Source organism: Simochromis diagramma, unplaced genomic scaffold, assembly GCF_900408965.1.
Source record: "Simochromis diagramma unplaced genomic scaffold, fSimDia1.1 OVJJ01000026.1, whole genome shotgun sequence".
NCBI classification, from domain to species: domain Eukaryota; kingdom Metazoa; phylum Chordata; class Actinopteri; order Cichliformes; family Cichlidae; genus Simochromis; species Simochromis diagramma.
The window spans coordinates 436,334-453,973 of NW_024386985.1; the positions used below are offsets into that span (position 1 = coordinate 436,334).

The 17,640-nt window shown below is 42.0% G+C and overlaps 1 pseudogene; it reads right to left on the reverse strand.

Moving 5' to 3' along the window:
- Nucleotides 1-14,512: 14,512 nt before the first annotated feature.
- The window catches only part of LOC120738622, a 20,882-nt pseudogene continuing 17,754 nt past the window's right edge, over nt 14,513-17,640 (reverse strand).

Sequence of the window (17,640 nt, forward strand, 5' to 3'; positions counted from 1 at the left end):
AAGGGGGCCGGGGACTGGTGAGTGTCAGCACCACAGTCCAGGATGAGACAACGAACATCCAACAATACATTGGGAAGATGGCCCCAACTGACCGAGTGCTCAGTGAATACCTCAGGCAGCAGAAACCCAAGAAAGAGGAGGGAGACGAGGAACCATCATGGAAGGACAGGCCCCTGCACGGTATGTACCACCGGCAGATAGAGGAGGTGGCTGATATCCAGAAATCCTACCAGTGGCTGGACAAAGCTGGACTGAAAGACAGCACAGAGGCACTAATCATGGCAGCACAAGAACAAGCTCTGAGTACAAGATCCATAGAGGCTGGGGTCTATCACACCAGGCAAGACCCCAGGTGCAGGCTGTGTAAAGATGCCCCAGAGACAATCCAGCACATAACAGCAGGGTGCAAGATGCTAGCAGGCAAGGCATACATGGAACGCCATAACCAAGTGGCCGGCATAGTGTACAGGAACATCTGTGCCGAGTATAACCTGGAAGTCCCGAGGTCAAAATGGGAGATGCCCCCAAGGGTGGTGGAGAATGACCGAGCTAAGATCCTGTGGGACTTCCAGATACAGACGGACAAAATGGTGGTGGCTAACCAACCGGACATAGTGGTGGTAGACAAACAGAAGAAGACGGCCGTAGTGATCGATGTAGCGGTTCCGAATGACAGCAATATCAGGAAGAAGGAACACGAGAAGCTGGAGAAATACCAAGGGCTCAGAGAAGAGCTCGAGAGGATGTGGAGGGTGAAGGTAATGGTGGTCCCCGTGGTAATCGGAGCACTAGGTGCGGTGACTCCCAAGCTAGGCGAGTGGCTCCAGCAGATCCCGGGAATAACATCAGAGATCTCTGTCCAGAAGAGCGCAGTCCTGGGAACAGCTAAGATACTGCGCAGGACCCTCAAGCTCCCAGGCCTCTGGTAGAGGACCCGAGCTTGAAGGATAAACCGCCCGCAGGGGCGTGCTGGGTGTTTTTTTTTTTTTTATACATACATACATACATACATCAGGGACCTGTTTTTGTGATTTGACACTACATAAATAAAACTGAATTGCTAATATGATCAATAAAACTGGTTGATCATATTAGCACGTGTGTACCTGAATAATTTGTTTCTGACACCGATCTGAAAAATATAACTGGACATCAAACGCAATCATGATTCAGTAAACACACTCACATTAAATGGTGATAGTCTGAGACATTCAGTGGTTATTGTGAAAATTAAAATAATTTTTAAATAATCAGTGCCAGGTGTTACAGAGAATACACAAGCATCATCAGTGTTGTGTAAGTTTAATTTTAAAAAGTATCCTCGATAAATGAGTTATTTTAGTAATTGAGAAATAAACTGATGACTCCATGACAGCTACCTCAGAAATAAATGTGTTCTTTGTTTCAATGTTTGAGACAATGTTGGTGAACAGCCAGATGTTAAACAGGTGAACACCGTGTAGGCAGGTAAACTCCAGAGCTGACTATTATATTAAACTTGTTTTTAGGTCTAAAGAACACACACCTACCTTTAGTCTTAATGACCATTATAAGCTGTCTTTTAAACTTCCAGAGATTTAAATGATCTGTTTCATCATGTGTAATAACTTTCATGCAGCTAAGTACTTACAGTCACTACATGACTGAATGACCGAAACACAAACTTCAACTCTCTTAATAAAAAATATTACATGTGTATTGAATAAAAACGGGTCAGATATGTTAGAATAATTTTTGTTTGTTGCTTTGTTTTTATTTTGTTTTATTTTGCGAGCTGGTTATTAGATGCCGCTCCAGCCAGCCAGAGAATCCCCCACCACCCCGCCCCTCTTCTCCCTGTGTGACAATTGCTGTGAGTCACACTGTGCAGAATAAAGAGCCTTTCACAACGGACCCGGCATGCACTGCACTAACCGCTAACTAAAAGCGAAGTATCCCAAATATGTTGCGCTGGCCGCAACATATTTGGGATTTTTCCAGACACGCACAGAATGTTTTTCTTCATGGTGATGAAGGAAAACGCTGGCACCCTTCCAGGACCTGCAGCTCAGTAAAGCACCCCTCCGACAGCCAAACCCATCTGTTCTCTGATTGGATTGTTAAATTTATGATTGACATGACATTGACCAATCAGCTGAAAGGAAGAAAAATTGGGTCAAAATTGGTACTCGTAAGTTGAAACTCACACACAGCCAGGGAACTTGAGCGCAGAGTTTTACACATAGTTTTTTGCTTTGTATCTGTAACAAGACATTAAAAAAAATTTTATAACTTGTGTAAATATTTTTTATGAACACAAATCTTTTTTTTACACACACAAATTCTCATCTATAGAAGCACAAACATAAAAATTTCAGACATTTTGGTTTAAAAGGTTAGAAAACTCACTTCACAACTACACATTTGATTTACAAGTGCAAAATATTTATGACCACAATTTGAGCCCATACAGGGGAGAAGTGTAGAAGTGGGTTCAGGAAAGGCTGGCTGACACAGCAGTTATCCACCGACTATGCCTTTCCTATTTCAGCTGCCTGGGCCAGAGGAGAGCAGTGTGTGTAGTGTGCTTAGCAGCATAAGGCAGGTGGAAAGCTGTGCAGACAAAAAGTGCAAGGAAACCATGCAAATAAACATTCTGCATCTTGCAACACCATGTGCATCGGGTACTGGAAGGACCTATGACTGACAACGTCAGTGGAAATACTTGAAGGATTGGACAATATGCATCAAAAGCAGGTGGCAGAGCATCAACTTCACTGGTTGCATGACAAAGCAAAGGTCCAGATGAAAGCTCAAGAAGCCCTGGCCGCTGCCCCTCACCATGGCCCAGCAGTGATACTCCACCAAATGGACAAGGCAGATGATGACCAGGACTTCCTTGAGGTTTTTCATGTAGCAACAGAGGCATGCCATTGGCCTGAAAAGGAGTGAGTGCTGTGGCTGCTGCTGCTGACAGGAGATGCCCAGGTAGCATCCCTTAGCCTCGCTGCAGCAGCATGTTACTGCTTTGCCAATGTCAGGCAATCATGGTGAAAGCCACCGCTGACAGTGGAGAGTCGGCCAGTCCTTACCATGAGGAGATGGCTCCATGTCAAAGCTGTAGTTCGGCCAGCTGCCACAGGCCACTGTTGTTTCCCTCTTCTTTCTCCGCAGGTCTGGGTGGCTACAGATGCTGCTCCCAACTCAACGGGAGTGCAGGGGCAGGACTGTCGAGGGACTGGTGACCAAGACACATCCTTCATCACTGCCAGCTAATGGACATGGGACAAGTGTTCCATGTTGCTGACCCTTGCTTTGAGAGGGATGTACAACATACTGCTAAGGTGCTAAGGGGGTATGCGAAAGGCTGTGTGAACTCAGGCTGTAAGCAGAGTGTTGTCCACCAAACCCTTATTTGGCCAGGGGCATTGGCAGATGCAGAGTGGGTGGAGGTTACGTGTCTATATGTGAACATATACAAATATAGCATTGTGCTGCTAAACCTGGAACCTACCTAGTAGATGGTGCCTAAAAGTCAAAGGGAAGGGATTTTCCAGGCTGCACATTGTAAACCCATGGTGGCGCGTATGGGATATAAAACTATTATTATACTTTTATTATTATAAAAGTATAATAATAATGCCACAATTTTATTGACTAAGCATCCAAGTGTAAATTGAAGGAACATTTTTCAATAATCAGTTTCATAGGAGCTTTTTCTTTATTGTGTGTTGTAGAAAGTAACTTCTTTTATTCAGGTCTAAACATGTTGGACAGGAAGTCTGAATCAGATCTAAACCTGCAGACCCACAAACTGAGAGCAAAGCTGTCTCTGCACGGCTGAGTGTGTTAGAAGAGGAAGTGGTTTCATCAAACTCTAGCATGTCTCATCATCACAGCTATGTTTCTGTTAGCGGTTTAGCGTTTATGTCACACAGACCAGGATGAGGAGAATTATAGACCTGAGAAACTTCAGGCCATTCTCTTCTTCCTGCTTTGTTCAGAGGTCTTAATTCTGTCCATTTGACACATGGCAGTTTAGATATTTTCATTTCTGATCTTTCAAATATTGACTTTACTGGAACTTTTGCTTGAGTTGAAAAAAAAACTGAAGTAGATTCCTTCTGAGCTCCAGAAAAGACTTATTTTCTTCTCTTTGTATTCTTGTACTTTCCCAGATCCAGGGGCTCCCCCAGGAGGAGGGGTGAATGTGCCCCTGTATCTCTACACATTTTATTTATCTGTGAGCAGTATCAGCTTTTAGACAACAGAAACCATCAGCAAAACTTTTTACATGAGTCCAGAAATAAAACTGTCAGTCTACAGAGCTGCTAACTCAATCTAAAATGCATGCTAAACTACAAACTCCACCCTGTGCTGAGAACTGAAACGTCTTCACTGTTATTTTTCTTCAGATCATCATTCAAAATATTTAAACTGACTCTCTGTGAAGTATTTTTTCCTTAAAACCCAGAAACAATAACAATGTCTAAACAACAGCAGAAACTGAAGACAAAGCACTCAACTTAATACTTACATACAAACTAAACTATGAACCTGGTGCCTGCAGCAATCTTTTGTATACAGGCTATAGATAGAGGCACAGTAGAAAGAAATGTTTAATCCAATGCACACAATAACAAAAAGGAAGAAGAAGTTTAACAGTCTGCTGTTGTTAGCCAGGAAAACATTAAGGATTGCTTCCATTACCTTCACATGAAGCTTCACACGGAGATGTCAGAAACACGAAGTTCAGGAAGTGAAAGTAAACTTTAAGCAGGAAGCCCTCCTAGCTAGGCGTGCAATTTTGATAAGGTGGAAGGCTGCTGCCCCGCCCTCCCATGTTCAGTGGCTTGCTGATCTCATGTCATGCCTCAGTCTGGAAAAGATCCACTGCTCCATCCAGAACCAAAAGGATACATTTGATAAAATTTGGGGTCTCTTTCTGGAAAACTTCTCTAAACTTCAACTTAAGGATGTTCCAGGTGACTAATGGATTTGCTTCTCCATAGTGGTCTGATGTCTGTCTGTGTTAACGGGAACGTGAAGCTCAGTGATGTTGTAGCTAACTTCTGTGTGGTTCTTATGGAAAGGGCTAGTTAATATCATAATCCCTCCGGGTTGTGGCTTTTGTTATTTTGTTGGGGGGGGTTGTTTTCATTTTTTTTTTTTTGTCTCTTTTTGTTTTGTTTTTCTGTTTTTTTTTTTCCTCGCTGCATGTTTGGTAAATAATAAGAGAGGAAAACAATTTTCCAACATGAGAAGTTCTGTTTTGTATTCATTGTAAACAGTTTGTGTTCTCCGTCTTTCTTTTTTCTTTGTAAACTATATTCACAAATACTCACAAATATTTTGAATAAAAAAAACTTTAAGCAGGAAGGAAACACGCAGAGAGGCACCTTCACTGAAGGGCACGTTCACAATCAGGAGCATCGAAACACTGTGTGCTCTATTCAGGTGCCCTTGGAAACTCCCAAATGTCTTGCAGGTTGGGATTTATTTCTGCTGATTTTCCTGTTTGAAACATAAACATCTGTCATCACTTTATTCTTCTTCTTCTGGCAGCATTAGAATATCTTAGCATTAAACTGATGTTTCTTCAAAGCTCATTTCAACATGTTAAAGTCATGAATGAAAGTGCAGACTGAAAGTGGATCACATGATTTTTAAGGTGTGTCATTTGACATGTTCAGTCTTATCACACATGTCTAGATTGTCCCTGATATCATAACTGCTCAAACATTGATGATTATATTTCAAGAATTATTGCTGATAGCAGCGAAGTTTGAATGGAGCTCTCTGTCTGTGCTGATCTGTCGCCCTCTGGAGGTCGAACCACAAACTGCATGATGTCACTGTAACCACCACAGGAACAGGAAGTGTTTTTAAATGACTGAAACACTGAAAAATGCTAACGGCTGTCGTTAGGCACACTGATAGCAGTGCAGATGTGTTCATCTCAAACACTGGCTCAGGTCAGACCCCTTCAACATGAGGCCGCACTTAGACCCACAGGAGGTCGGACCTTTGACCTCTTGTGACCTTTAAAAAACATATAATGTTTATTTCAAGCTTTTGATTTCTGTGAGCATCAATCCAGCTGCTTTAGCCTTGAAGCCTTGCATTTATGAGTTATTAAAAGCTCTGAATTCTGATTTTATATTTTTATGAGCTCCCAGCTCTGTTTGAGCCACCAGCTAAAATAAAAGGATTAAGCTGTTCCACAAGAACACATCTGAGGTGATATTAATATGATGAACACACATTTATGATCACAGTCCCTGCACAGTGACAGGGCAGTGATGTCATCAGCCCCATAACTGACACATCAGTGATGTTTGTTTATGGGTTTGAGATCAAAAGTCAGCTTCATACCTGGATCATGTTATTTGTGTTGAACATGTCAGTGCAGAGCTGTCAGTATGTGTGGAACTCATCTTTATTCCATAATGTTGGAATGTCTTTGCCTGGAGAACTTGTTTTTTGAAAATCCTTAAAGAGCTGATAGGAAGCTGCTTCAGAGAGTTCAGACTGTGCTGCAGAATAAAGCTTTGTGTCTTATACTCTGTATTTACATGTATGACTGCACTCATTTCACACTTTCCTACCAAAATGGTAAGAACTGAGGGGGACTCGAGACTTTTAGCACTGAGTGTTGACCTGCTGTGAGGCAGCTGATCAAAGCTCTCCACAGGTCTAATTCAACACTTCATGAAAGAGTTTTATTACTGTGGACAAGTTTGAACACAGAAACCATGGAAACCATCTTTAAAGAGCAACGTTGATGGCAACGTTAGTAAGTACGTAAAAGTTTATTCACATAGCACATTTCACAGACAGAAGGATTTGAAGGTCTCCACAAGAGTCCAAACTCTGTAGGAACAGAGGACATGCATTCCACATTAAGTGGATATAATGTGTCTTTCTGACCATTAGCATGCAAAGTTATTAGTCTGTCACCTAATTTCTAATTAATTTGAAAAACTAGTTATAATAATGATTGCAGAGTGAAACTGTAGTTATACAAGTAAAGTATATGGTACACCGTATGGTATTGTACACGGCAAATGCAACCTTTTCTCTAGAAGAAATGTACCGAGCCAAGAAGGGACGCCATCAAGACATGTCTCCTCTCCCTCATCTTCATCCTGGCTCTTCTCTCTGTCGCTGTCGGTCTTCTTAGTTACGCTGCTTCTTCTTCTTTAAATAAACTGCAAACACCTGGTGAGCATGTCTCTGAAATGGAATTTATTAAATACACTGCAGTGGAGAAAACATTCAGGTCAAACACCAAAATGATTTCTGATGAGGGACACCACCCTGAACTCTTTTATACAGTGTGCATCATTCTACAATGTCAGAAGAAGAAGGAAAAGAAATAAAACAAAACAATTTCGTACTATAAATTTCATCCTCACTCTCATCATCACTATCCATATTTTCTGCCTGTAACGAGGGCTGTGTTACAAGTGAAATTTTAGGAGGTTCATCTTCTCTTGTCAATGCGGTTGTGATTAATCTATTCAGTAGGATGCGGCGGCACAGGATGAAACAACAGCCACAGCATCTAAGTATAGCAGCAAATGTGGCTATGGGCATTAGCAAAGACACTACCATGGCTTTAAACCAGTCCTTCAAGGGGTTAGGGTTATAGGCCCGTGACTGCATCGTGTATCAAATTGGCCAGTTGCTGAACATTATAATGAACATAATTTATCTTGTCTACATTCTTGTTTGGGGTAATCCATAAGAAGATGGACTCAAACCCTCCCACGACCTGGTTGGCCAGTTTATACTCATTATGAACCCCTATAGCATCTATGTAAGTTGGGGAGTTTTTAGTTAAATAAAAATCCTCCAACGTGGTTCTACGGATCCTACCCACACGGGTCTCTGCAGTGGTATGAGATCCTGCTAACACTATAGGGAGTGCCAATCTTACAATAGTAATATTAAGTTCCCGATCAACATTAACGCTGCTCATATTTATCCATTCAGTTACATCTATCACTTTATCACACCATGAATCACCTGGAGTACCTATGGGGGTGACACTTACCCTGGTTAGGCAGGTGTAATTTCCAGCCCTCAGAGAAAATACAGGGGGAGTAATGCTCTTCTTAACTACTTGGAAGAGTGTATTCAATATAGTGCAATCTTGATCGACCCCTTCCTTAATGTGGTGCTGTAGCATGCAATCAAATCCCGGCCTGTCCTCCCAGAACAATAAAGGGATAAGCACAGTGAACAGTGTGGGGCACATTGTAGAGAAGGCCACACACTCTATCATGTCTTAGACTTGGCTGTATCAGCTATCCAATCCAGCCATAAATTTTTATCTCTATAACCTATTTCTATTTACACCACGTCTTCATGTTTAAATAAGTAACTGGCTATTGTCCTCACAGCTCCACCAGTGCATGGGCTGAGGTTGCATTTTTAGTTACCTTCGCATTTGACATGGGCATCCCAAACTTCACACTTAACAATCCCAGTGTCCGCACCTCCAACATCTACACCCAAGGTGAAATATGTCCATTTGCTGCTCCTGCAGCTTATGTCAAAACAAGATTTTGTTGCATTTTTATTGTTCAAATTTGGGTTTTCTTTCCCTGTAGCTGTGTCTCTTTCCTGAGCCCTGGTCAGTTAGAAATACGCTTGCCCTTGTGCATTGAGGCTACCTACCCTGGGGGTTGCTGTCCAACCACCCAGCCCTGTGCTCCAAAGAACCCCGCTCCAGGCCGGACACAGACTTATGGATCCATCCATCCATTCGCTTCCGCTTATCTTTTTCAGGGTCGCGGGGGGCGCTGGAGCCTATCCCAGCTGTCATAGGGCGAGAGGCGGGGGTACACCCTGGACAGGTCGCCAGTCTGTTGCAGGGGCAACACACAGGGACAGACAACCATTCGCACTCACATTCACTCACACATTCACACCTAGTGGCAATTTGGATTATCCAATTAACCTATCCCCACAAGCTGCATGTCTTTGGACGGTGGGAGGAAGCCGGAGTACCCGGAGGGAACCCACGCAAACACGGGGAGAACATGCAAACTCCACACAGAAAGACCGTGCGGCAACAGTGCTAACCACCGTGCCACCGTGCTGCCCTTATGGATCCAATACTGTGATATTTGCCCAGTATTACACATATACACATTGTGGCTTTGCCACGCAGTAGCACGGTCATAACACTCTATTACATCATACAAATAAAATTCTGCAAATTCTACTGTCAATTATCTCTTTACTGTTGTTACCACCACTTTGGTCTGCAGTCCGCTGTCTCCTGCTGCTCAGGCTCGTCTGGGCTGTGACATCATCTCCAGTTGCGGATCTCCCAAAAGGCTACACAACAGGCAAGGCAAGGCAAGTTTATTTGTATAGCACAATTCAACAACAATGTGATTCAAAGTGCTTTACAGAGACATTAGAAACAAAAACAAATAAAAAGCATGATTTAAAATTGATTAAAACAAGCAAACAAACAAACTAATTAACAAACAAACAAAACAGTATATAAAATCAAAACAGATAAAATCAGAAACAGGGCAATCATTAGCCCGGTGAAGAACAGCAGGGCCACTCCAATGACAAGCTGCCTCTTGGTGTGACACATCATCATCAGAGGGTGGGGAACGTGGCTCGTTCCCCAACCTTCACTGCTGACTGATCAATCTCCCACTCCCTTCTCCATAAACAAGACCCTGAGATACTTAAACTCTTCCCCTTGGGGCAGGAACTTGTCCCTGACCCAGAGTGGGCACTCCACCCTTTTCCGGCTGAGGACCATGACCATGGAGGTGCTGATTCTCATTCCCACGGCTTCACACTCGGCTGCGAACCATTCCAGACCGAGCTGGAGGCCAACAGAACCACATCATCTGTGAAAAGCAGAGATGAGATTCTGAGACCACCCAAGTGAAAGCCTTCCACCATTTGGCTATGCCTAGAAATCCTGTCCATACAAAAATTATGAACATAATCGGTGACAAAGGGTGGCCCATCATCCACCAGCAATGGGTCCGACTTATTGCCAGCTATGCGGACCAAGCTCTTGCAATGGCTGCATAAGGATTGAGTGGCCTGTAGACTGTTTGAAGCTTGATCAGCTCATTAAATTGATGTGTTTTTTTATTTGATGAAGAGGGAGTCAGATGCTTGATTGAAGCCAGTGTTACTAATGATTCTTATTGCTCTTTGTTGGAATATATATATTGGTTGAAAATGCTCTTTATTAAGGAAGGCACCTGTCACTGGTTTAATATCATGCAGTTCCTCACTGTGACCACGTGAGAGCAGTAAAAAGCCAAATTTAACTTTGAGGAGTAAGGAAATACGCAAAAGGGATGGGACACTCCACACTGACATTTCCACGCTGTGTCGAGCTTCTGAAGTGCACATTTGGAAACGTTTCTCTGAAGTGGCCATTTGGACAGGGGGCTTACCTTTGCTTCCAGCGAGGGGAGGGGCCAGGATTCCCATATTCACCAGCTAGAGTCATCTGGGTTTGGCCTTGGAATTACTGAATGAATGTTTTTGCTGCTAGCGCTTCTATTTATTCCAAGCAGACATACATATCAAAGAAAGCAATGTCATCATTATTATTGTGTAACTGGTTTCTGCATCACCATGCTGCAACAGGTCGGCCAAAACAAACTCCTTGACTCTGCATCGTGTTGTATTTTTCTAAGAAGGCAAGGAGTCTCTGATTGATTGTTGCATATTTACTTCCTGTATGGAAACATAATGGTGACGGGTCAGTGCAAATGGCTCGCCACACATCAATCCGCACAGCACACTCTCTTACTGCTACTGCAGACTGGGAGTGATTACTGCAGCCAGCCTCACAATTGCACCTGTGATTGTAAAGCCCAATCAAAGCTAAAGTCATGGCAGCTTCTACCTTTGTTTGACAGTGTGTAGAACAAACCTGATGACACAAACTCACAGAAAGCTTCAAGTCAACCAAACTCATCCAAACCCTGAGGGTGTTTTTTTTTCAAGGCTGGCAGAAATCGAAGCCAAAAAGAAAAAACATCTGAAAACCTGTGTGCTTATCACAACATACACAGCAGTGTTTTCCTTCTAGATTTGACTTTAGAAATGACCCTAAATTATTGAGCAGCTTAAACAGCCTCACAAATGTAATCAGAGAGTGGAAATACTATTTGCTTAAACACACTTTCTCCTCCCCAGAGTGTGCTATGAGAATTAAACCCTCCACACCCTCTTATTTTCTAATTTCCTTCACTTTCTAGACTTTCTAAAGATTGAAGTTGGAACTTTTTACAGGGACTATAGAAGTTTATTCTACAGCAAACTTCCTTAGCAATTTCTACAGCCACATATTCTGTCTCGGCCATTTACATAACTCTGTGGGTTATACCTTATTTAATGAATGCTGGCAGCCACCAGTAGCGGCAATGATATCAAACTGATGTGTGACACTATTGATCAGCTATCCAAGGTACTATCCATTGTTGGATCTAAATATTTGACCCTGTTGGAATCCGACCACAAGAGACTGGAAACAGGACAGAAGGGGCACTCGTACGTTTTCACTTCCAAGGTGAGGTTGCACTCACAAAGCTAACACAAGCACACCTGTAGCCAACTCCAAACTCCAGCCTCCCCTCACAGCTTTTATTCAGTGAACCCAGTTACACAACCCCCCACTGTAAAACCCCTGCGGCGTGTTGTAAAAACTAAGGCATTGTGTGTGTGCATGCACGTGCAAGCATGTGAGTGAATGTGTGTGTGTTTGTGCATGTGTGTATGTGTCTCTGTATACGTGACTTCCTGCTACACAATATATGCTTACAACCGTTTAACCACATCCCTAGTTATCATATGGTCATCTCCCCTTGCCCATATAAGGCTTAACCTCTTCCCACATAGCATAGTTTGGTTTATGTGGCCCAGGCTCATAGAAAACTGGTCTGGCTCAGATCCGGCATCAAGCTGGCACTTCTGACTGACTGGTGTCATGGCAGGGTGTATGTCAACCAGATGTGGGCCAGGTCTGGCAATGATGCCACTGTTTATGTTCCTATTTTCCTATTTTAGTTAGAAGACCCAAATGCCATGTTGCAATACTATACTGCTATGGTAGCCAACGTTTAAAATGCAGGTTCGGCAGGTTTGTGAGTGTACACTTTATCTAAAACCTAGTGAGGGTTTACTCATGTTTACCACCGGGTGGCTGTAGCTCAGGAGGTTGAGCAGGTCACCTACTGATTGGAAGATTAGTTAGATCCCTGGCTCCTCCAGGGATGCATGTCAAGAGTGTGAATGTGTATGAATGTAGTTAGGAAGCACTCAGTTTAGAGAAAGTGTGTGATTGGATGTATGTGGCATGTTGTATAGAATAATACGGGAGAGTAGAAAAGCGCTGTATAAGAATCAGTCCATTCACTGTCTGAACAGAGTTTCATCATATTACTTTTGCACTATTATGTTCTGGCACATGTTGTTATTACATGGCTTGATTAAGGTACACACTAGGCTGACATCTGGGACCAGAGCTGAAACTGTTCTTGGCCAGCACAGGGCTAGCAGTATGTCTACAACTAGCCCGTGGCTGCACACAACTTACACATGGCCCACATACCGCAAAGAATGACGGCCCCATCAGGTTTGCCAGAGGTAATCCACACATGGGCCAGCACAGGACCACCAGTGTGTCTGCAACTGGCCCTGTGCTGGCCCATGTGTGGGCCACTTTGGCAAACCAGATCTGGGCCACCAAAGGGCCGTCATTCTTTGCGGTATGTGGGCCATGTGTAAGCACATTTTGTGGGCCAGATCCGGGCCATACCAACTTTGCTATGTGGGTTTAATGGTTCACTATATACAAGCAAAGGTGAGCCCCTAAAGGGCAGGAAGTGAACATTCCTTACCAAATAAGTCAAATGAGTCATGGAATGTGCCTGTAGTTGAACACTATAGCTATAGCCTCCCCCACCAGGGGAGGAGAATAAAAACAGAAGAATGTCTTTAATCATGCAGTTTAAAAAAAGGTTCACAATTTTAAGCACAACAATAACAACTTTTAACAAACTCACTCCAACATTCTTGTTAGCATTTAACTGCTTAACCCCCAATATTTGTTCCTGGTAAATCAAATTTGAAAGGGTTAACTTCAAAACTAATGAACTAAACTCTTGTCATTCAAAATTCACCTGATTTGACATTATCTTTCAGTAAAAACTTTGAATTCAAATAGTGTAAAACGAATCATGGACACAAAACTATAACTAAAATACACTACAAGAATTCCACCAGGTTCTTTAACATTAAGTTTTGTGACAGTTCTAATGTTTTATACAAACTGAAGTGGTAGACGACATATTGAATGTTATAAAGACATATTTAAATGTTTCTAAGAATATTATAACGATGCTTTTACCAACATACTGCACAATATTCATGTTCAAAGGTGTCTGTGAAAAAGACAAGACTAGTTTCAAATGGTATATACAGTCTTGCTATTTATTAGATGAATCACATGCATTATGATACCTCAAACACAATTATTTTATGGTTATCCCTTAAAAAACTATTAAGCAATTTTTTTCAATTTACATGGCTGGAGCATTTTTAAATGTGTAGCTTCAAACAAATGTGTGAAACTGTAAGACCATGTGGAGAGAAAACAAAATTAAGAAAGCAAAATCATTTGGATTTATTTTAATAAGCTCAGACTTGTTGAAAATACAAAAGAGCTGGTTGTTATCAGAGCTTCAGAGAAACACAGCATACTGATATTCACTGTGACGCTTTAAGTGGAAAAAAGACAGAAAAACAACATGTGGATCTTGGAATCATCGTTGTTTCCATCTTTAAAGGACTGAAGAGGAAAACATTTACAAGGAATTACTTAGAACAGTTTAAAACATGAATGGATTGAATCCATGAATCTGAAAACGTGTTTCTGGGTGAAAGAGACAGACATGTACAGACTGAACTATCTGTTCAACAGTCAGAGTTTTTCTCTAACAAAATGAGACTCTTTACACTCAACTGAGCACAGACACACTAAGGCACCAGGAGGGTAAGAGTAAAGTCTAAACCCAGGATAAAGAGTTTCAGTGAATGTGGTGTTGAAGGTGTGGAGGTGGATCAGAGTTTCAGAGGAGACTCTGTAGAAGGACAGAGTGCCAGCAGGACAGTCCACATACACTGCTACTCTGTTAGAGACAGAGGGGGAGGAGGAGGAGATGGGGGCTGATATCTTATTGTGAGTGGTGGAATAAGGCCCATCATCAGAGCAGATGAGACTCCAGGAATGATCATTGTTTCCAAACAAGCAGTCATAACTGTCTCCTTTCCTTCTGATTCTTCTGTAACTCACTGATATATAAACGTGTCCTTTGCACTCGACCTCCCAGTAACAGCGACCAGTCAGACTATTTCTACACAACAGCTGAGACCAAACTTCAAATCTGTCTGGATGATCAGGATATGACTGAACCTCTTTCACACCTGTTACTTTCCTGTTGTTGTCAGACAGTTTGAGGTTTGTGTGTACTGTGTTTGTGTCGATTGTGAGTTGACAGGAATCTGATGGAGAGAACAAACACAATCCAGCTGCAGTTACTGATCCATCATCTGTTTATTGATTGACACTTTGGTGATGACTCTTGACATCAGAAATGTGTGATGTGACAGTTTGAAGATGGTTGAATGTGTGCTGCTTTGTTTTCATAAATCACATTAAAAACACACTTACACTTCTTCAGACCTGGTCTCAACCATTGGACTCCAGCAGGCTCCACCCTGAAAGGAGGAAGGGGGTTAGACCAGCACAGTCTCTTTCAGCATGCACACATGGACATTACATCACTCTCATACACATACTTTTAGACACTGATAAAGGAACAGTCCAACATTTTCACAAATACACTTCAATCCATACGTGGATCAAACTGCTCTGGTTAGTAGCAAATGCTAATTTGAAATGCTCTTTCAGCAGGTAAGCAGCTAATGCTATCTATGCTACTTTACACCTGCAGGTCAAGTTATAATGTGCTACCACAGTTGCTGTTACAAGCAAATGAACAATGTTCATGTATGTGATTGTTTATGTCACATCTTCCTGAAACAAACAGGAAGTGCGTGCAGAGCACAGAATATGTTTCCAGCTCTTCCTTCTCTATCAGACATTCTCGCCATACCTGAGGGTGTCCAGTCTCCAGCATGGATCCTTCAGTCCAGCCATAAGTAGGTTTATTCCTGAGTTCCCTGGATGATTGTAGCTCAAGTCCAGCTCTCTCAGATGGGAAGGGTTGCAGCTCAGAGCTGAGGTCAGAGAAGTACAGCCTTCCTCTGTGATCAGACAGCCTGAAAGACTGCAGACACACAAAACAACAAGCCATCTGTAAAGACTGCAGAGAAGTATTGTTTTATTTGTTATTGTTTTTTTTGTTGTTGCTGTTGCTCTCACTCATTTATTCTCTGATGCAGAAATGTGCTGGTCATTGGCTTTATCCCTACTTTGCCCATAGTTGTGTGTGTATGCTGAATGCTGTGTGTGATGACTAGGAATTGAATAGGAAATTAAATTCCTATTCAAGTAAAGAGGAGAAAAAAAAACATGTGGATGTGGTGCAAGAAAGTGTGGTGAGGGTAGGGGTAAGAAGGAGTGAAAAAAGTAACAAACAGCACTTAATCTTCCAAGAAAGTTGTGTGTGACTTAACCGGAAAACATGCAAAGGGGGCAAGCTGGAGGGATGAAAGAGAAAACTAGAACCCTGTAATCAATAACTTTAGCAAAGACTGGTGGTGTTTTATCTGCTATGACACGACTGGCTTAATGAATTGACATGACTGAGGCAAGATAGATGTTGTAGGGAAGAGAAGGAGAAATATATGTAGTGGATCTTTCTAAGAAACTGGCCAGTTATGCTCAAGTCCATTACTTTTAGTTCCTTCTCTTAAAATGTTCAAATTTTGCCACAATAGCATGCACTCTTTGCACCCATGGATTCTTTCAGAGATGTTCTTCACAATGTCCTCTGGAAGCTTAGATGGGTCTTAATGAAGGCCTGAAATGCCTGAAAACACCAGGTTGTCTCTCATGCTACTGGCCTGGAGATCGATGATGGTCTCTTTTATTTTTTTTTTTGGTTTTTTTACTCAGCTCGGTGACATTCTCGGTTAGAGACTTGACCGAGTCTCATAGCAAGGCGTTTTCAGCAGTGAGTGTTTCCACTTGTGTGCTGTATTCCAAAGATTCCCTCATGGATTCCAATTCCCTGTGTAGAATTTCAACCAGGGTCAACCTTGCGTTATTGCTGGAAAATTACTTAGGAATTGATTCCAGGATGTCTTTACTGGTTTGCCATGTTGTTCCTGCTAGGTGCCTTCTCTTGGAAAACGTCTCGTTCTTGGCTGGGGAAGATGACCTCTGGGCCTTCTTCATGACTATAGCGTAGAAGCACCAGTAAATGTATTATTGGAGACCTTCCAAATTATCCTTGCTGTCCTCCAGGGTATTAGAAATTATTTTTCAAATGTTGTTAGTTGCCCATTAATTGTTTGGTATAATTTAAGCCTCAAAAATTGTTTTGATGCATGCTCAATCATCCAGGTAAGTAAATCCCAAAAGGTTAGTTCTGTTCATCTGGACCCTTCAGTCCTTTCTGGCTGTAGGTGTTAAATAGACTGCAGAGTCCTGGCCATGACAAGTTAGCTCTTCTGTGTGTGCCATCCGCTTTGCCAGAGGTTGTTTGGTTTTCCTCTTGTATAAATCATGGCGATCCTCCTGGCACTTAAACAGCGTACACTACACTCTGCCACACTACGTTTGTTTGTTTAATTTCAGTTTTTTTTTCTGCCCAAGTCTCTTGGCGTCAGACGTCACCTACAGCATTTCTGTTTTTCAGTTATGCTGAAACCTTAATGCATAGGCCCCAAAGCTAGGATTTCAGTAAGAAGAGAAACCAAAATTCTGGAGTAAGCTGGATAAATTGGAATCCAATCCTCCCAGAGGGAGAGAATGGTTATTGGAGCAGACGTTATTGAACATACAGGTGAAGTGAGGAGGTGTTGGGTAATGATAATTTTGAGAAAATGCCAGAAGGACATAGTTTTGTGTAATTTTCCAAAGGAATGGAAATGACTTTGAATATTTGAATATGTACTTCAAGAAAAGCAAAAGGAGAAACATAGGGTGACGTGTAAGAATGGAAGAAGGTGCACAGAAGTGCATTTTATGTGATTTTATGCAGATGATGCAAGAGATAGGAGACAAAAAAGAAGATGGCGTGTATAGGACAGGGTTCTTTTGTTTTGTTTGCTTGTTTATTTTTGGCACAGCACTGGAATGACTGCAGGTGTCTGTGAGTTGAGTTTGTTGTACTTCAGTGATTAGCTAGCCCTACTGAAGAAGAGCATGCATGAAGGCATTGACTTATTTTTAGTTGTAATGTTATTTCAAAAGCAGCGTTTCAGCCTTAGATTTAAAGGTAAGAACTGCTCATTTAAAGCTCAAATATAAGTCTTCATGTTTTTAAGTCAGATATTGAGTTTGTACGTGTGACTTTATGTATTTTCATATTGTGAAACAGGGTGTAAAAATAAATAAATAAAATGGCCTGTATTTGTATAGCGCTTTACTAGTCCCTAAGTACCCCAAAGCGCTTTACACAACCA